We start from the raw sequence: 21,543 nt of genomic DNA on the forward strand, positions 1-21,543 counted from the left end.
AGTGACATTTCCGTAGGATTTGTCCCTGTTCATGCTCAGGTACACAACGTCTAATAATACCATCTACTCCTTCTTTATAAAGATGTGGGTCATCCCAAAAGTAATGTCTTAAATCATAGAAGAAAAATTTATTTTGTTGTTATGTAAAGCTAGGTGGTAGATATTTAGCAACAATGTAATTAGTATAGTCAGCATACCAAGGAGTACTATTAGCAATATTTATTGCAGCTAACTGCTCATCAGGAAAACTATCATCAATAGGTAGTGGGCCATCAAGCACATTTTCAAGCCTAGACAAATTATCAGCTACGGGGTTCTCAGCTCCTTTTCTATCAATGATATGTAAATCAAATTCTTGTAACAAGAGAACCCAACGAATAAGTCTAGGTTTAGCATCTTTCTTTTCCATAAGATACTTAATAGCAGAATGGTCTGTGTGAACAGTTACTTTGGAATCAACAATATAAGGTCTAAATTTATCACAAGCAAACACAAATGCTAAGAATTCTTTTTCAGTAGTAGCATAATTTCTTTGAGCATTGTCAAAAGGCAAGTTCCAATCAGGTGGTTGAACAATAGGTGCAGAAGCTTTATTGAGTGTTTCAAAGGCTTCAAGACAATCATCATAAAAAACAAAAGGAATATCCTTTTGCAAAAGATTAGTAAGAGGCCTCAAAATTTTAGAAAAGTCTTTGATAAATCTCCTATAGAAACCAGCATGACCAAGGAAACTACGAATACCTTTGATGTCCTTAGGACATGGCATTTTCTCAATTGCATCAACCTTAGCTTGGTCCACTTCAATACCTCTTTCAGAAATTTTATGACCCAAGACAATGCCTTCATTAACCATAAAGTGGCACTTCTGCCAATTCAAGATAAGATTTGTTTGTTCACATCTCTGCAAAACTCGCTCAAGATTGCTTAAACAATCATCAAAAGACTTCCCATAAACAGAAAAGTCCTCCATGAAAACCTCAACAATATTTTCACAAAAGTCAGAGAATATAGCAGGCATACATCTTTGAAAGGTAGCAAGTGCATTACATAAACCAAAAGGCATACGTCTATAAGCACAAGTTCCAAAGGGACAAGTAAAAGTAGTCTTTTCTTGATCAGGTTGAGAAACAGGTATTTGTGAAAAGCCAGAGTATCCATCTAGGAAGCAAAAGTGTGTGTGCTTAGATAATCTTTCAAGCATTTGATCAATAAAAGGCAAGGGGTAATGATCTTTTCTAGTTGCTTTGTTTAATTTTATGTAATCAATTACCATTCTATAGCCTCTAACAATTCTTTGTGGAATAAGTTCATTCTTATTTTAGGAACAACAGTAATACCTCCTTTCTTAGGGACACAATGAACATGACCTACCCATCTACTATCAGCTATAGGATAGATTAACTGCTTCCAGAAGTTTTAAGATTTCCATTCTTACCACTTCCTTCATTTTTGGATTCAACCGACGTTGGTGATCAACAACGGGTTTAGCATTAGGTTCCATATTAATTTTGTGCTGACATAGAGTGGGACTAATACCCTTTAAATCATCAAGAGTATATCCAATAGAAGCCCGGTGCTTCCTTAAAACTTTCAATAATCTTTCTTCTTCATGTTCTGAAAGGTTAGCACTAATAATAACAGGATATATCTTCTTTTCATCAAGATAAGCATATTTCAAAGTGTCTGGCAATTGTTTTAATTCAAACACAGGATCACCTTTAGGTGGAGGAGGACCTCCTAGAGTTTCAATAGGAAAATTGTGTTTAAGCAGAGGACGTTGTTCAAAGAAAACTTTATCTATTTCATTTCTTCCATGCATATGTAAATCATTTTCATGGTCTAGCAAATATTGTTCTAAAGGATCAGTAGGTGGCACAGCAATAGAAGCAAGACCAATTAATTCATCCTTACCAGGCAATTCTTTTTCATGGTGATTTTTACTAAACTTGGAAAAATTAAAATCATGAGACTCATCACCAAAGCTAACACCAACAGTTTGTTTTGTACAATCTATCTTAGCATTAACTGTACTCAAGAAGGGTCTACCAAAGAATGGGACAAAATTCATCTTGTGGGGAACCAAGAATATGAAAATCAGTAGGGTATTTTATTTTCCCACACAAGACTTCAACATCTCTAACAATCCCAACTGGTGATATGGTGTCTCTATTGGCAAGTTTAATAATAACATATATTTCTTCTATCTCAGCAGGTGCTATGTCTTTCATGATTTCTTCATATAAAGTGTAAGGAATAGCACTCACACTAGCACCCATGTCACATAAACCATGATAATAGTGATCTCCTATTTTAACTGAAATAACGCGCATGCCAACAACAGGTCTATGTTTATCTCTTTTATCAGGTTTAGCAATTCTAGCAGCTTCTTCACAGAAGTAAATAACATGCCCATCCATATATTCTTCTAGGAGATCTTTAACCATAGCAATACTAGGTTCAAATTTAATTTGTTCATCAGGTTTAGGTGTTCTAATATAGCTTTTGTTAACCACAGTTGAAACTTTAGCATGTTCCTTAATCCTAACAGGGAAAGGTGATTTCTCAATATAAGCAGAAGGAACAACTGGATCAACATTATAAAGTATGATTTCTTCTTTAACTGGTATTGGTTCTTTAATTTCTTCTTTAATAGGTGGGTGATATTTAAACCACTTCTCCTTAGGGAGTTCAACATGAGTAGCAAATGATTCACAAAAGGAGGCTACTATCTCAGAGTCAAGTCCATATTTAGTGCTAAACTTTTGGAAAGCATCGGTATCCATAAAAGATTTAGCACAATCATACTTAAGTTTAATACCTAACTCTTTACCTTCGTCGAGTTCCCAATATTTAGAGTTGCGTTTAATTCTTTCCAAAAGATCCCATCGGAATTCAATAGTCTTCTTGAACCAGCACAAGAAGTATCAAGCATTGTTTGATCATTACGAGAAAGCCGAGCATAAAAATTCTGGATAATAATTTCTCTTGAGAGCTCATGATTGGGGAATGAATATAACATTGACTTAAGCCTCCCCCAAGCTAGAGCAATACTTTCTCCTTCACGAGGTCAAAATATATATATATATAATTCTGATCACGATGAACTAGATGCATAGGATAATTTTTTTGGTGGAACTCCAATTTCAAATGATTCCAATTCCATGATCCAACATCATCACATAGCCCATACCATGCCAATGCTTTTCCCTTCAAAGATAAAGGGAAAACCTTTTTCATCACTTCATCCCTGGGTAAACCTGCAAGCCTAAACAATCCACAAATTTGTTCCACATATATCAAGTGCATACCAGGATGTTCGGTTCCATCTCCTGCATAAGGATTAGCTAGCAGTTGTTCTATCATACCGGAAGGAATTTCATATTCAATATTTTCAGTAGGTGTAGTAGGTTGAGGGGTTGCTAATTGTGGTTCCGGACGAGGTGAAGATACCGCAAACAAACTCCTCAAAGGATTGTTTTCCATAGTAACAAGTGACAATAAATTTCAGCACACTATATAAATGTTTCCTTACCAAATTCCACTTACCAAAGGCGCTTCACTCCCTGGGAACGGTGCCAGAAAATAGCCTTGATGACCCACAAGTATAGGGGATCAATTGTAGCTCTTTTTTATAAGTAAGAGTGTCGAACCCAACAAGGGGCAGAAGGAAATGACAAGTAGTTTCTGGTAAGGTAATGTCTGCAGGTGCTGAAATTTTAAGTAGCGAGTAGTTTGATAGCAAGATAATTTGTAACAAGCAAGTAATGATAATAGTAACAAAAGTGCAGCAAGGTAGCCCAATCCTTTTGAGAAGGGGCGGAGCCAGGATTTGAGCATGAGGGGAGCGAAGAACATTGGTCATATCTAAAAAACAGAGAATACTTGTGGCACTAAACCTTAATATGGTGCTTGGCGCGACCCAATTTACACTGTGCGATCGGCCTAGCTATTGAGGAGGTGCATGCCGAAGACCACATGTTGCCGCTTTGGCTCACATGCAGCGCATGTCATGCATTAGGCCCGTCTTGGCAAAGCATAGTCCAAAATTTGACGATACCACCGAAATAAAATAATTCGGGATGTCGGATGAAAAACTTTAGAATAATTTTACCTCTATAATTGCCAACTAAATCGAACAAAACTATGAGAAAAAATATCAAATAGTTTGAAAATTATACATCATGGTATACTAATTAATTAGACCTTGTATGTAGTGCTCCAATTAATCAAGACTAGTGGATTGATATCCAGACGAAACAAGACTTGAATGTATAGCAGTTACCTTTAGATTGGCGTGCTCAAGGACCAAAAGCGGGTTAGAGTATTTGATTAAATATGATCACCGGGGGACTCCAATGGACAACACTTCGGCAAGATTAAAACAGGAAGGCTGGATAGCACCGCGGCAGTATCCTGTTCTGCTTGCGGCTGTTGTGGCGGCAAGCAGAGGCGCAACGGCGGAATCAATCGATCGATTAGCGTCTAGGTTATTGGTAATTAGCGTCTAGGTTACGCGGAATGGGCTTTCTAGGCTTACACGAAACCATAATGAGTTATTTTTGGGCTGGGTGTACACGGCTGAAAGGATCTATGGGCCCGGGCCTTAAGTACATACTGATTAGTAGTTAACTACCCATATTAGTACTACTACAAATATAGCAGATCGCCTGGGGGTGCGAACGATTTGGGGGGGGGGGTCTAGCCCCTGCTCGCCCCATGTCTCTGCCCCTACTTTTGAGGCAAAGAATAGGCCAAAACGGTCTCTTATGATAAGCAAAGCGTTCTTGAGGGTACACGGGAATTTTATCTAGTCACTTTCATCATGTTGGTTTGATTTGTGTTCACTACTTTGATAATTTGATATGTGGGTGGACCGGTGCTTAGGTGTTGTTCTTACTTGAACAAACCTCCTACTTATGATTAACCCTCCCGAAAGCATCCGCAACTACGAGAAAAGTATTAAGAATAAATTCTAACCATAGCATTAAACTTTTGGATCCAATCGGTCCCTTATGGAATAGCGCATAAACTGGGGTTTAAGCTTCTGTCACTCTCGCAACCCACCATCTAATTGCTACTCCACAATGCATTCCCTTAGGCCCAAATATGGTGAAGTGTCATGTAGTCGACGTTCACATGACACCACTAAGGGAATAACAACATACATACTATCAAAATAACACATATCAAGTTCACATGATTACTTGCAACATGATTTCTTCCGTGACCTCAAGAACAAAAGTAACTACTCACTAATGATAAACATGTTCATGATCAGAAGAGTATTAAATAGCATAATGGATCTGAACATATAATCTTCCACCAAATAAACCATATAGTAATCAACTACAAGATGTAATCAACACTACTAGTCACCCACAAGTACCAATATATAGTTCTGGTAACAAGATTGAACACAAGATATTAATTAGGGTTTGAGAGGGGATGGTGTTGTTGAAGATGTTGATGGAGATTGCCTTCCCCAAGATGGGAGAGTTGTTGGTGATGATGATGACGATGATTTCCCCCTCCGGTAGGGAAGCTCCCCCGGCGGAATCGCTCCGCCGAAGGGCAAAAGTGCTCCTGCCCAAGTTCCGCCTCAAGGCGGCGGCGCTTCGTCCCAAAAGTCCTCCCCCTTATTTTTCCTAGGTCAAAACCACTTATATACCAGAAGATGGGCACCGGAGGTGGGCCAAGGAGGCCACAACCCACTAGGACGCGCCTGGGGGGGCTGGCGCTCCCAGGTGGGTTGTGCCCACCTGGTGGCCCCCTCTGGTGTTTATTGGCTCCAGTATTTCTCAAATAATCCATAAAAAATCTCTGTAAAGTTTCAGCTCATTTGGAGTTGTGGAGAATAGGTGGCCTGAAGTAGCTTTTCCAGGTCCAGATTTCCAGCTGCCGGAATTCTCCCTCTTGGTGTGTTCCTTACAAATTATGAGGGAAAAGGCATTAGAATTATTTCGAAAAGCATTATTATGGATAAAAACATTATAAATAACAGTGGGAAAACATGATGCAAAATGGACGTCTCACACACCGACTCCCGCTAGTCCGACGCCGGAGGACAGCGCCGTCGTTTAATGCATTGCCTACGCGTACTTCCTTTTGCACGCCGAACTTCCGAGTTATTGATCGCCGAACTGTGGCATGGTGATCACCAGACTTGTGGCGCTGATCGCCGAACTTGTGGCATGGTGATCGCGGGACTTGTGGCGCTGATTGCCGAACTTGTGGCATTTTTTGGGTAGCAGGAAATGTCAAGTTTGAATTTATAACGTCTTGGGGCCGACACCCGGGGGGCGTGGCTGGAAACTAGATCGCCCCCAGGGCCTAAAAAGTGCCGGCCGAAGGGCCAAAATAGCGCCAACCGGTGCGCTGGGGGGCGAACGAGTGGAGATGCTCTTAGGGTTTAGTGTGATGTCCGTTTTGTATTCGGCCTGGCTATTCGGCATACCTTCATCAAGGGGATAGGAGCAGCAACAGGTGTTGCCTAGATGAAGGCTTCAGGTTGACTGATTTATTACTTTGTAGTCTTTGTGAATAATTAATAAAATGGTTGCATGCATCGTCCAGATGCAGAGGCCGGAGATCTATCCTCATTTTAAAAAAAAACATTGTGTGGCACCATGTTGATGTGTTCTTTACATCCGTCGGTACAAATTGCTCCATGTTTTGCATCAACATTGCGGTGGAGAGCCCCTATTCATCGATGAAAATTCTAAATGTTTGTGAATTTCAAATATTATTATGATTTTGAAAAATGTTCATGAATTTCAAAGAAGGTTAATGAATTTCAAAAAATATTCATCAATTCAGTAAATATTCGTGAGTTTGAAAATGTTCAAGCATTTTATAAAGTTTGCAAGTGTTAAACATGCTCATGAACTTCAAAAAGTTTGTGAAACCAATAAATGTTTGTGAATTTGAAAATAAATTTTAAATTTCAAAAAATGATCACGAATACATAAAATGCTCAGGAAGTTAAAAAAAAGTGTGCAAGATCAAAAAGTGTTCACGAAATTCACATTTTTCACAAATTTCAAACAATTTTGTGATTTTTATATTGTTCACGAATATGAAAAATGAGCACATATTATTTTAAATGGATTTGAAAACTTTCTTGATTGAAAAAATGAACTTAAAATTTTCCTGATTTTTAAAAAAGTTCTAGAATTTAGAAACTGCTCACAATTTTCAAAAGAAACACAAATTTTAAATCTAAGAAAATAAAAAAGAAAAACCAAAACAAAAAAAAGACACAGAAGACACAGAAACAGAATAATGGTCAGCCCATTACCGCGGACGGGTGTGCGGGTTAGGGCAATATCCCCTGACCTACCCAAGGTAAATTTAAATATGTGGCAAATAGTTAATAAGGATAAAAATATTTATGATAATGTATATGTTACTGTAACATAACGCATCTCAAGAAAAAATGAGTTTATATTTTTCTTTTACATAAGAGAGGATTTTTCCTCTCCGATTTCATATAAAGAAACCCAGTTCTAGTAACAGACTCCCCTTACTCGACCCGCATCATACTAAGACTACTAGTCTATTTTTAAAATACCATTACAAGCCAGCTCACAAAAGAAGCAGAATTTGACTAGTCCATATCGAACGCGAAAGAAAGTACAGGATATCATCGAAAACAAGTAGCCAAAAGCTGCTGAAGGAGCATCAGAAGTAGTAGGACAGAAGGGTTGTTTCATGGCAAATTTTAACATGCTTTCTCTTACCTCTTCTTTTTACATGTGAGGTAAGAAGATAAGAGTTTATTAAAATATTAATTAATAAGATCAACGGCTCGGATCTATTATATACTCTTATCTATCATGTAAAAAGAGGGGTTAAGAGGGAGCATGCTAAAACTGCTCTTGTTTCATTTATTTAATTTTCCAACTTCAGCACACCCAAGTGACATCCCTATGAAGCTCTGAAAATTTCACTTGCGACCCGTTCTATCACTTTTGCTCCCAGCTGCAAGATTCTTCTCTCTGGGTCCTTGATCTACAAAATATACCAATCCAAGATGTAGTTGCAAATCAGTTTCACCACACACAAAGGGTCATTGATTCTTTTTCTTTCAAATATTATATCATTGCGGCGTTTCCACACAACCCAAAATAATGCAGAAATACCAACAAAGACCATTCCCCTAAAATGAGTTTACACTAGCACATATACCCGTGCGTTGCAACGGGGAAAATTGATATTTTGCACAAGCATAATGTTCCACGGCATCAGATTCATTATGAAGAACATATTGCAACACAGCATCATCCTTCTACAAAATGAACATAAAAAAATACGTTGCAATTTAGTCGTGTTCATATTTTCTTTGCGGGGCGTAATGTCCCACTGATTTCATTTAAATACAATCCTTTTTTTAATGTGTAACATCCCAAATTTCCAATTTGGAATGTTATACATTAGGTCATCATGCATATCATATTTTATTTTGCTTTTGGTTTTGATTCTAGAAAATCCTAAGTAACTCAAGGACCCACGAAGAGAGTTGAGGATTTCGTTATTGACATATTTGAGTTTTCTCAAATTATGTAAAACAGGATCATTTGATTTAATTTATTTTATCATCAATTATTTTTATTACAAAATATGAGAGAGGGAATAAAATGACTTTCCCAAAATATAGAAATATTGAGGATTTAATAAAAAAATCAAATAAGTTTTATTTCGGAGTTTTTCGGTATTTTTATTTGAATTTAGGAAAAATGCGCGTTTTTCAAAGTTGTAGTTTGGGCCCAGATAAATGTTCACTTTATCGGGCTTGATTTTAAGAACCCGGCAAAATTTATTTCGTGATTTTTGGAGTCCGTTTAGTATTTTTTTTATTTTTCTTCCGAGCGGATTTAAAAAAAAAACACGAACCGACTACGGGCCGTATTCGGCCTGGACTCCGCCGGCCGGGGGCCTTTATATAGCGCCCGGGGGAGAGAGCCAGCGCCCGACCTAACCCTAGCTAGCCGCCGCCTCCCAGCCGCCGCCGCCGCCGCTGGAGCCGCGCGACTTTCGAGGTTCGCCGCCGCCTCGTTTTCCGTGCAGTTTCTTTTTTAAGAAAAAAATTCTGTTCGTCGTTTGTCTTTTTCGTCGGATTTTCCGCGGTTATTTTCTGATCGCGATTTCTGATCCGATTTTCGTTTTAGTATAACTTTTCGCTCGTTTATCGGAATCAGGCGATTCAAGCACCTGGAGTTTCGTCTCGAAACCCTCTTTCCGAATAACCAACTTAAACAAGTTTTTGCTACTGTAAAATTTGCCCTAGATTCAGATTACTAGAACGAAGTTGTTTTCTTTCGCCGTTTGATTTCTTTTGTTTCGTTCGATTTGATTCTTTTTGCCAATCAGGGTTCTTAAGTTGAACTTTCTGGTTAGATCTGCTATTTGAGTTTTACCTGTGCATTAGATGAGTACTTATTGTATGCTTATTGTTTGTCTGCGATAGAATACCCGGAGTGCGCCGCCTGTTACGTTGAATCTCTAGGTTACGCGGATCATCAGCAAGGCAAGTAACACTTTGATCATACCTTTTCTACAACCCAGTTTTATTGCATTAGATCAATCCTCACACATTGCATGATTAGGATCTAATTAAATTGTGGGATGGGAAGTAGATGAGGTAGTACCTATTACCTGTTTATTATCAAACCTTTGGGAGTTACTTCTACGTTTGCTTATTATGCCATGCTATGCTAGTAGACATGGATTGGGTGAGTGATATCCATGACAGATGTGAGATTGTTAATTAATAGTTTATCTAAGGTGGCAACACAACACACATCTGGGTGGATTGAGGCACCTGGGGTTTCCAGGACTTGCCTGTTTTCTTTGGACCGCCACCCAGGCTCAAAGGGATCATGAGATTTTTCATACTAGAAACTTCCGTGTGCAGCCACAAGCCATTATGGGCTCTGGCATAGTTGACTAAGTTGTGCGAACTCTTACAGTGGTAGACTAGCAGATGTAGGGGATGTAGGTGGTACGGTCTACCCGATCGTAAGGTGCTAGCGCTTCTGAAAGACTATGTCTCGGTCATTCGTCTTCTCAAACACCATGTAGTGCGAGAAACCAAACGGAGGCGATCGAGTCTTGTGGGGAAAAGTGCGCAAACTCTACAGAGTGTAACAAACTAATCATGGTTAGCCGTGTCCCCGGTTATGGACATCTTAAGTATCTAGTACCTGGATTTTCATGTGAATCTCAACATGTTACTCTAAATTAATTTTGATGGGTTTTAATGATGCTACTTTAATTGGGATTGAGAATGCTGTCAATCATTCTCAATGTTTAACAACCATCATGATAGTAATTAATTTTATTCCTTTGAAGTAGGGAAAAATTGGCTTTACGCAAAAACTGTAACCATAGAGCTTTCCACCAGCCAAATATGCATATAGTATAGCTGTTGCATTTCATTACTCTCTATGTGTTACCTTGCCAGCATATTCCATGTGCTGACCCGTTTCGGGCTGCAACGTTAATGTTGCAGACTTTTCAGACGACGATTAAGGAGTTTTAGGTCGTGGTTCTATACTCAGTGATGCCGTTGGAGTTGATGGACTCACTTATCTTCCAAGCCTTCCGCTGTTATCGTCACTAGATGGTCTTAAGCCATATTTATTGTAATAAATTCTCTTTTGAGACACTCGATGTAATAAGTGTGTGATTGCTACTCTGCTATAAATCCTCCGAGTACTGTGTGGTGTCAGCATTACTGATCCAGGGATGACACCGGAGCACAGAGATCAGACTGTTTGAGGTCTGGTCGCTACATAATGGCATTTAAGTATGATCCTTTCATTAATTATCATGAAGTGCTCATCCATTTTAGTCGGGAATCAAACCCTTTCTTTTCTAATTTAGTAGCCCCAACACATTAACGCCTATAGATTTTTCCTTTTAATTATCCTGCATTTTTACCTCAAATTCTTCATGTAGAATTTATTAAGACCATAATTTTTCTAATAGTTATTCCACCGATTTACCCATAATCCTTTCTTTAATTGGCCATATCTGTTTAAATATTATATTTAAGCCCACAATCCTTTTTTTATTAGCTCATTCGCTTAATTAGCTCTCCCTAAACATGAGCCTTGGACCTCACCCTTCCCCTTCTACAGGAACGAAGGGCGATTTGTGCGAACCCCGGGTTCTTCACCTTACCGTTGTCGAATCGGCGGCTCCCTCGCCCTCCGCCGGACGCTCCAGCGGCGGGAGGAACGGGGAAGCCCGATTTGCAGCGTGTACATATTGTAGGAGTGCCTAGGAGCCAGCCGGTGGCGTCGTGGAGGTGGCGGTGCGACTGGATCGCCTTTTTGCAGGTGTTGGTCTCCCCTTCGACGGCGAAGTTCCGGTGGAGCTCCGCGGTGGACCAGCTCCTTTCTTTGTGCTCGCTGCTCGGTGGAGAGGCCGTGCACGGTTCCCCCGTGCCGGAGATCGAGGGATGGCGATTCCGGCGGTTGAAGATCTGGAGAAGGAAGGCGATGTTGAGCGGTGCGACGACGACGACGGCCATGGATGTAGGTCCTCAGGGACCGTTGATCGGAGACTTCCTATTTTGCCCGGGGGCTGCTTCGATTCAAGGCGTCAGCGAGCAGCGGCGGGAACGGCGCGTCACCGGCTCGTCCACGGCGCCGGCGTAGTCGGGTTGCAGAGGGGTTTGGTTGTAATTTCCTTTTCTGTGTGGATCTTTCAGTAATTTGGTCGTTTTAATATCAACTCCTTTTCTCGCAAAAAAATAAACATGGTGACTGCCACTCGTATATTTAGAGTGAGTTGGGATTAGTAAATATGAAAGTTGCATAAGTCTTTGGTTGTTATATCTAAGAGATAGATAGGAGGTTTTGTGTTCAATTCTCACAATGTTGATTTATTTTGACCCAATTATTTTTCGCGGTCTCTCTATGAAAGCTCATAAAAGGCCCATCAACATACAAGTAACTAGCCCAGATCGTTTAACGTGTGTAAACCAAACGTAAAGGACTAAACCAAACCAAGAATACATATTCCCTTTAATAGTAGGTATAGATATAGATATAGATTTAAGTAAATAATATCTTGCATATACATAGATTACTTATTATGAAGATATTAACATAGACTAGCAATATATGCATGTTACTGATCTAAATTGCTTCTCACTATGATATGACTAGTCTCATGTTGTTGGTCTGATATGCATGCATGACGGCCCCTGTACTTTTAAAGCAGAGAAATTCTCTGTTTTTACAACCTTTAGAGTGTGTTGTATGTTAATAGCTAAAGTTAGGCTTTGTTCGGATATCCACTAGATTCGTGAAATTAGAGGAGTTGTGATGTACTTAATTTGCAGCTTCAGTATTTTAGGATACAGCTCCGTTGGCTCCGCGGAGCCGAGTCTGGGAGCGGAGGCACTCCAAACACTCTCTTACTGAAGCCTGGAATATTGGTTTGAGATTTATTGGCTGCTGGAATACTCTGAGCGATAGGGCATAGCTGTGTATCGCGTGCGACACTAGAAATGGTGTAGCTCACACCTCAGCTCGAGCGCTTGCTCGTGTCGCTCGCTCCATAGGCCTGGCCTAGCGTGCCACGGCAGCCACGAATGACCGCACGCATAACCGTTTATTTTCTTTATTTTTTAACAACATTTTATTTTAAATTTAGACCGTATTTTTAAATTTTAAAGAATGTTCACAGATTTAAAAATACGAATTCAATAAAATGTTTCTGAGTTTGACAAAAATGATTGCAAATTCAAAAAATGTTCATCAATTAAAAATATTCATGAATTCAAAAATGTTTGTGAATCAAAAAAATGTTCACGGATTCATAAAATGTCCACAAATTTGAGAAATACTGATGAATTCCGGAAATGTTCATAAAAAATAAAAAAAGTGTTCATAAAGAGAATTAGGGACTGTCAGTCCATTTTAACAAGATGATTTTTGCAATTTACATTGAACCATGATGTATTGGACGTGGCTTTGTTGTTCACCTCGAATAAAGATGGTTGACCTGCTATTTTTTTCCCAAGCGTGTGCGCCCACCCATCTGAGTTCGCGTACGCCCTTGGCCAACGTGCGGGTCGTTTGAACAGTATGCGCTGGGTGTGCCCGGGTGGACGTTCACGGGATGTGCGTTGGGGTGTCGTGCCAGTGATGAGGGCATAGCTATAGCTATTATAAAACCTGAATTTTTAAAAGCAAAGCTTTGCTGTTTAGTGGTCCGGAGCACACACCTTTCCGAACCGTCGGATCAGGATCCGATCGCCAGGTGCCGCATTGTCGGGTTGCGGAGCGAAACGTCTACAAACGCCCTACGACAAGTCTCCCGCACCTTATCCACTCTACTCAAGCCCCGCGCCTCCTCCATACGCGGCCGCCGCCCCGCTCCTCCTCCTGGCCACGTGCCCGCCAGCCGCACTCATCCTCCCGGCTACGCGCTCCGCCGCCTCGCTCCTCCAGCCAACTCCCGACGCCGCGCGCTGCGCCAAGCACACCCACCTCGTCTGCGGCTACAAGGGTGTGAAATGCGACCCATGGCAGCTTCTTCTCCCAAATCCACCGCCGCGTTCATCGATTCCGTGGCGGAGCTACCGGAGATTACTAGATTTTGGGAGGCGTGGGGAGAAGAGGGAGGAGAAATACCACTCTGCGGAGAGAGAGGGGCCAGAGCGCCATCCGCGCGCGGTGACCACCAGGCGTAGGTAGGAGAGAGGGGGTCTGGCCGGCGTCGCTCCTCCGTGCGCCGCGCTCGTGCAGGAGCGAGGGCTCGAGAAGGTACCCGCGCGTCCGTGCAACACGACCACCTCGCGTGCAGGAGTGGGAGGCGCCAGATCCGGGCCAACGCCGCCGCGCGATCCCAAGAGCTCTGACCAACGGAAGCAGCCGCGGGGCCCTTCACTCCGGTCCCATTTGTCCGTCGCCGAGCTTGGTTTGGGGTGGACAGAAGGGAGGGCGGTCGACGGGCGAACTGGGGATTGGGGACGAACTGCTACGCCGGCAACTGCTCCAGTTCTCGTACACTGACCGAGGTAAGATTTTCCCCAATACGTGCTGCTCGCATCATCACACATTTGGTTATTGCCCAGAGACAAAACAATTATTCTGGCGTACTGTTGTGGGTGCCTCAAAATCAAAACTAGGGATTCAAGAGTAGGTTAGTCGCAATATTCAGTATTTTCAGCGATGCTTTTCCTTACGCGAGTTTGGTTTGGTCTGGCTCACTCACGGAGGTGGTGAGGGGTTGAATTGAGTGTTGTACATGATGCTCTGATTGATGAATGAGCCTACCATTTTTTTCTGCAAAATCTGCTCACCATGATCCCTAGTTCTTGCTTTCAGCATGAATCATGCCTACAGGTTTAAGGCGGCTGTACGAGACAGTACAATGCCGGCATATCTTCATCCTGTGGCAAGTTGGCTCATAGAGCCTTTTTTTTGTCTATTCATTAGTGCTTGGCTAATTCAATGTTTAATTCTAGTCGCTTACAACCACATATGAACTTAAAATCATTGTTAATTTTTTGTAATATGCGACATATGCAAATTCATATGGATTATCCGGCATATTTTTGTACAGAGATGGTTGATGTTTGCTTACTGCACACTTTGTAGTATTTTCTTTTCTTGTCTGGTACAAGATGCATGCTGCCTAAACTGCAACCACTACTTGCCTAGGGATGAAGAAAGAAGTTGTTTCGGGTAAACTTCACACCATTTTGTTGTCTAGGGGATATCGATGAAGTGGCTAAATGATAACCTATAGTTGCCTTAGTCATTGTCAGCGGTCGAGGAATTGGGCCTCAAATCGCTGGTAAGCGTCATTGATTCCCTCACACATGCATTTTATTCCACTCAAATCAAGGTCAAATTGGACCGAGGGGATGTGGGGGCAGTTTTCATGTGTGCATGTGGTCGTGGGTATGTGGCCGACGGCGAGGCGCACACGGTGTAGTATCTCACGATAGATCTCCCCCGCCCATCGTTCTGAACTACGGTGGCATGATAGTTTTTGGTCAGGGACGTGAGTTGCCTGAATTTGTGTCGCTAGTTGTCGGAATTGTGTTGCCAGATCCCCTTTACGACGAAGTTGTAGGGCTTTTTAAGGGGGTGCCATGGTGGAGTTGCAGGCGTGTTAGCCCTAGTTGCTTGGATTTCTGGAGCGAGTTGTCAGAGTCTTGCTATGAGCTCTTACCGGATCCTTCTACTGTGGAGTTTTGCTACTAGTCAACACATTCAACTTTTGCTTACTTTAGAGTACAAAAAAACTCGGACACACCAATGCGTTGCTTACATTAGGAATATTTTTATCGGCCCGAATGTCACGTAGTTGTTGATCCTCGAGTTGAGAATTTGAGCTTTTTTGTGTAGTTTTTGATCCTAAGTAACAAAACTTGCCTGCCGGTTGTTACTGAATTGCCTGATATTGTTCAGAATTTGCCCAAATGGGCTTTAGTTTTTGTTACTTAGGATGCATGACATGGTTCCAGGACTTGCTAGTTGTTTTCAGTTAGTGCCCTAGAAGCTTTCATACCAGCACAAGATTGGATGAAACTCAATCCTAGTGGGTTGTTAGTTTTTTCAGAAGTTGCCCAACACTCTGTAGGTAGTTGCCTCAGATAACACATGAGCGGGGGTAGCTGTTTTTTGACCCTGAGCGGAGATTGAGCTTTTTTGTGCCTGGGGTGAAATACTTCAGATAATGAACAATCCTAAACTTTTGCTTGATGTTTTTTTGTTTACTTAATTGCCTGACATGGTTTAGATTTTTGCTAATGGTTGTTACTTAGGTTGCTTGAGTTTTTGCCAAAACTTGCCCAACACATTGTAGGCAGTTGCCTCAAAATAACTCTGATAATGAACAATCCTAAAGTTGTGTCTAATGTTTTTGTTATTTATTTGGCTGACATGGTTCAGTTTTTTTTTGCTTTAATGGTTGTGTACTCATTAAACTCGTCAATGCGAGATCAATGAATTATAAATTAATACTACTACTAACTATGTTGCCTACAATCAAAATAACGAATAGATCAAGTCTACATTTTTTTCCTAAATAACTAATAGATCAAGTCGACAGTATTTCGATTGTAGACTTGCCTGCAATCAAAATTAGAGTTGCCTACAAACAAGTAGAAGAGTTGTTTGTCGTTTCCTCATGAGAGACCAGAATGCAAGTCAGGCTGTTTTGGCATAAGCAACTCCCCCTAAATGGGCCCCCCCCCCAGCAGAGAATATGCACAATCCCATGAGAGTACATAAAAAATTTGCCTAAGACCAACATCACAGTTGCCTACAAGCTACATACATATTTGCTTTATTTTATCATCCATTAGGAAATAGTTTTCCTTTGCCCCTATGTTACATGGCAGCACAATTTTTTGCCTACAATCAAACACACAGTTTGCCTACAATCACACTTTTTTTTGCCTCAATTTAATATCTATATTGCCTACAATCACATAGTATTTTGCCCCAATGTACTATGCATAGTCCGGGGGGCATGGCCTCTTTTTTTTGTCCCCCTTCGTTTTTGCCTGGATTTAGATGGGGTTTGCGCATGTCTCACTGCCCCCACCCCTTATCAATATGTTCTCACTAGGTTACAAGCCAGTTAACTGACCCCCCCCCCCCCCCCTAGAGTTAGGGTGTTCTATAACTCTCAAATCACACAGGCTGTTTCTTCAGCCAGTTAACTAACACAATATAGGTTCAGATTTTTTTCCCTGAAACTTGTAGGCAAATTTCCTACAAACCAGTAGTAGTTGCTCTTGACTACTACTTTTACTTTTCTTCAGCAAGCAAGCTAATGAGTTGGCTATAGAATCTATGGAAATTGCCTACAAACCCAGTACGAGTTGCTACCTTTTTCAATCTCGTATTTTTTTAAAAAAAAATAGGAGTTTACCTGGATATACCATGCAAATTGCTTAGGTCATATCACAACTTGCTTCCAATAACAAATGCATTTGCCCAGGGGGACACCAACTTGATGTTCCACAGAATATAGGACCACATTTCTTTTGCCTGAAATTTGTAGGCAATTACCTGTATCTACTAGTAGTTGCTCCTTACTTGCACTTTATTTTATCATTTTTCTTTGGGGCAAGCAAGCTAATGAGTTCGATGCAGAGTCCATTTAGTCTTTGCTCTTCCTTACTTATCGATTTTGGGGGTCTCTAGGAACCATAGGGCTAGCTTTGGGTGTAGGAGATCCGAGATCGGGTTGGAGTGCATAAGCACCTGATGGGGGTGCAGGACCTGAGGCGTGTTTCCTTTTTCTGCTTGTTTTGTTGCAGGGGGAGCACTAAATTCTAAAACAATGTCAAAGCAACGTTTTCGAGGTTTTGTGTACATGCCATAGCAAGAAGCTTCAACAACCACTCCTAGGTAAGCTTTGCACAACCACAAAGAACTACCGAATTTATTTCTCACCAAAAAAATAGTTGCCTCAAACTTATATGCATTTTGCCTGCATCCCAGAAGTACTTGCTTTTTAGTACTCCCTCCTTCCCAAAATAAGTGACTCGACTTTTGTACTAGCTTTAGTACAAAAGTCGAGTCACTTATTTTTACAAAAGTCGAGTCACTTATTTTGGTAGGAAGGAGTAGTATTTTCCATCTTTGCAAGCAAGAAGCTTTGCCAGCCACTTCTAGGTAAACTTCATAAAACCCTAATATCTTTGCAACTACTCCCTCCGTCCGGGTTTATTAGGCCTCTCAGCATCACAAGCATGTCCCTTTTTAAAAGGCCTTGCTTTGGAAAGGTGCATGCATGCAGCCATTTCATTGGTTGCATTGAAAGTCATTATTGTTGGTGCTAAGGCCGGAAAATTAATACACTTCATGCATGCTTTTTCATTGGCTGCATGCATGTGAGAGAGTGCATTGGGAGTAGAATGAAAGAATTAATGTGAGCAAATTACTATGTGTCTTGGTCTAAAAGAAGTTGTCTTTAGGCCTAATAAACCCGGACGGAGGAAGTAGTATTTTTCTGCCTCCTGAGTAGCTCGCTGTTAGCTTTCCTGTTACAACAAAAAAAATGAGTTGCCTAAAACTTATATACATATTGCCTACATTATAGGAAGACTTGCTTTTAATTTCCCCTTCTACTTTTTTGGCAACAAACAAATTAGCTAGCTGCATAAATTGGTTTTCAACTCATAAAATTTGCCTGCACCGCAAGCACAAATTGCCCAAACAGTAAACAAACCAAAAGAAAACTATCCTACTGTCGATTTTGTTTTCAGAAACAGAAGTTGCCTGGAAGCATTATGAAAATTGCCTACAACACGACATAACTTGTCTAACCGAAAAGCCACATAGGAGTGTCAGACAAATCTAGCAAAGTGTCTAACAACCATTTTACTAGGATCTTCACTACTGTAGGCAACTCTTTCTTGTTGGATCCCTGTTTTTCCTGAACAATTAGATCATCTTTTCTTAGGATTTTTAATGCCTTTTTTACTGTTGAGTTGGAGGGATGTATGGATGGGGTGGATGTGCAGGGGTATCTGTAGCGCAAAATTGATGTGAGTTCCTTAATTTTTTTATGCAGTTCTTGTTGCATGGTGGCCATCAGAGGAGGCAGAGGCGAGATGAGCTTTCATGTGGTTCGAGATCTGGGAGGAAGAAGGCCAGTGAGAAGCCGAGGCATGCGATGGGTTGGTGGGAAGGACAACATGTGGGACTTTCTGCACGTGATCGGGGAAGGAGAGTGGTGCTAGTTGGTGCGCGAGAGATCTTTTCTTTTTGTTGGTTGGTGTGCGGGGGCATCAGATGATAGGACTTCCCTTTTTTGGTTCCTCTTTCTAGACGGGGGATGATATCTTCCTTAAATGGGGTGTGTGCCAGGGAACTACAGGAAGCACGCGTTTGCTGCCTAGACGCGTCCATTATAAAAACGTCTGCAAATATTAAACGACAAATTAATAACCAAGTATTTTTGTTCCTTAGTAAATTTTATTCAATTATAAAGAATACGATATTGTTTTTCTTGTACTCAAGAACGAATGATTTGAAGAACGTACCAGAAAGAAATGTGCGCAGATAAAAGACAGTACGGGCTCTCCGAAAGGGAAAGTTATAAAAGAAAAATTAGCGCGCACAAGCAGACTCGAACCAGGTACCTACCGTTTCGTGCTAAAACCAGCTAACCACTCGGCCATTATGTCTATCCGGTAGGTCGTACCATTTTCATTCTTTTCTACTTCTTTTTCCTTTTTTCCTTATTCTTTTTTCTGATTTTCTCTTGTTTATTCCTTATATGATAAAAAAAATCAAATTCGTGAACTCTTTTCAAATCGGTGAACCTTTTCATTTTTCAATTAACTTTTTACAAATTTGATGAAATTTGAACAAGTTCATCAGATTTGAAAAAAGTTCACAGATTTGAAAAAAATTCACTGGATTTAAAGAAAAGTTCATCACATTTGAAAAAAGTTCATCGCTTTTGAAAAAAAATTCATCAAACTTTAAAAAAGCTCATCAATTTTTTTAAAAAAATTCATCAAATAAGTTCATCGATTTTGAAAAAAAATCATCATTTTTGAAAAAGTTCACAGATTTTATAAAAAATCATCGAGCCAGGAAGAGGAAAAGGAAAAACATAAACATAAACAAGAAAAGAAAAAACAGAAACAAAAAAGAAAAAAGGAAAAAAAGAAAAAAGGAAAAAAGAAAAGACACAAAAGTATGCTAGTCATCAGATCTTTGCGAGGTGGCGTGGTGGTTACTACTTCCTCAGCCCTAAAATAAGTGATTCAACTTTATATTATCTTTAGTACAAAGTTAGTACAAAGTCAAATCACTTATAACTAAGACGAAGGGAGTACCTGCTAACTCGAAGAGGAGATCGTGAGTTCCATACCGCGGGGCGCTGCTCCCTTTTTGTTTCTTCATAACGGAAAGGAGAAAAAGATAAGATGGGCCGGCCCAGTGTGGGGCGCTGTACGCGCCCGTTTGCAGAAACACACATTACCAGATGCCTGCAGCGTCAAATAGGATTTGACTAAAAATTTGCTTCACCTTGAGTCAACCACGTGCTGTAGCATGCATGCTAATTATAAATTCAAGGAAGTGGCCCGTAGGCCCATATGTGGCAGCGCTAATTGGAGTTTTCATATGCCAACATGCGGTGTCACGTCGGCCAGTTTTGCAACCCAACTGTTGCAACGCAAATACTAGGATCTGTCCGGGTTAGACTCGGGTTTTGTTTATAGAATTTTAGCTGTTACTATTTTTATTTATCTTCGCTCGTAGCAGCTATTGCAACAGTCAAGACATCCTATTGAAACATCATCGTGAGATTTATTTCATCTAGCATATTTGCAATTTCAGATTGCTTATCTATTATTTTCTTGTATGTTTTTCGATTTGTTTGCAGGAAAAATTCTCTGTGGATAGGTTGATTGCACCGTTGGTTCGGTCGATAACGCTGTGGAGTTGGTTCATCGACTGTCGTGGATATTAGTCGTGTACGGTTCTCCGTGTATGATTGGTAGCCGGATCGTGAGGGTCAAGTCCCACAAAATCGTAGTTATCGCCTCTCGTCGAAAGATCATGACCCAGTTCGCATCAGCCAACATCATAGATTTGCTGGTGGACTGTTATGTGCATCGTGTAAAGCCGTTTGGATGGGCAACCGATGTGTTGTCGGTCGAACTGTCTCATTACGATGCATCCAGAAATTGCCATTGGAGGATAAGAGGATTGCTGGGGGCGGATCCCCGGGGTTCGTTAGGTGGATGGTGTTGAAATATATTGCTCGTCTCTCTTCATCAGTTCAGACTGATGGGTGAACTGGTTATGTGCATAAACTCAACCAAGAGGTTTAGAGTTCAAAATCCAATAAAATGCAATAAATAATTACGGCCTGCCCCGATTCCGCATCTCTCCATCAATCCGAACTGATGGATGAACTGATTAGGTGTATAAACTTACAACCAAGAGGTTATGGTTCAAAATCCAATAAACATAATAAATAATTGCCACCTTGCCCCCCTCCGCTGCACACGGTCATATACTCCAAACAAGCACAAACATGAGAGGGAGTGTTGGAGTATAATGTTCGGCTCTCTCCCATAGTTCGGACTTTATAGTAACTAGTTGGTCCATGAATTCAATAAATGGATGGTTTTGTCCCGATTTGAGCGTGTGTGGCCCAGTTATGTATTTTTTACTAGAGCTTTTCTTCTTTCTTTTGGATTGCCTCTTTGAGGGAGTCCTGGATTAAGGGGTGTTCGGATAGCTGGACTATACCTTCAGCCGGACTTCTGGACTATGAAGATACAAGATTGAAGACTTTGTCCCGTGTCCGGAAGGGACTTTCCTTGGCGTGGAAGGCAAGCTTGGCGATACGGATATGAAGATCTCCTACCGTTGTAACCGACTCTATGTAACCCTAACCCTACCCGGTGTCTATATAAACCGGAGGGTTTTAGTCCGTAGAACATACACATCAATAATCATACCATAGGCTAGCTTCTAGGGTTTAGCCTCCTCGATCTCGTGGTAGATCTACTCTTGTACTACCCATATCATC

At 40.9% G+C, this 21,543-nt stretch overlaps 1 long non-coding RNA gene across 1 annotated transcript; it reads left to right on the forward strand.

The window, feature by feature from the left end:
* Positions 1–13,340: 13,340 nt before the first annotated feature.
* LOC125513989 lies at positions 13,341–18,960 on the forward strand. The gene is made up of 3 exons (XR_007286228.1): positions 13,341–14,035; positions 17,300–17,390; positions 18,559–18,960. It is a non-coding gene; the product is annotated as an uncharacterized LOC125513989 (long non-coding RNA).
* The last annotated feature ends 2,583 nt before the right edge of the window (positions 18,961–21,543 follow it).

This window comes from Triticum urartu, chromosome 6 (genome assembly GCF_003073215.2).
Source record: "Triticum urartu cultivar G1812 chromosome 6, Tu2.1, whole genome shotgun sequence".
NCBI lineage: Eukaryota > Viridiplantae > Streptophyta > Magnoliopsida > Poales > Poaceae > Triticum > Triticum urartu.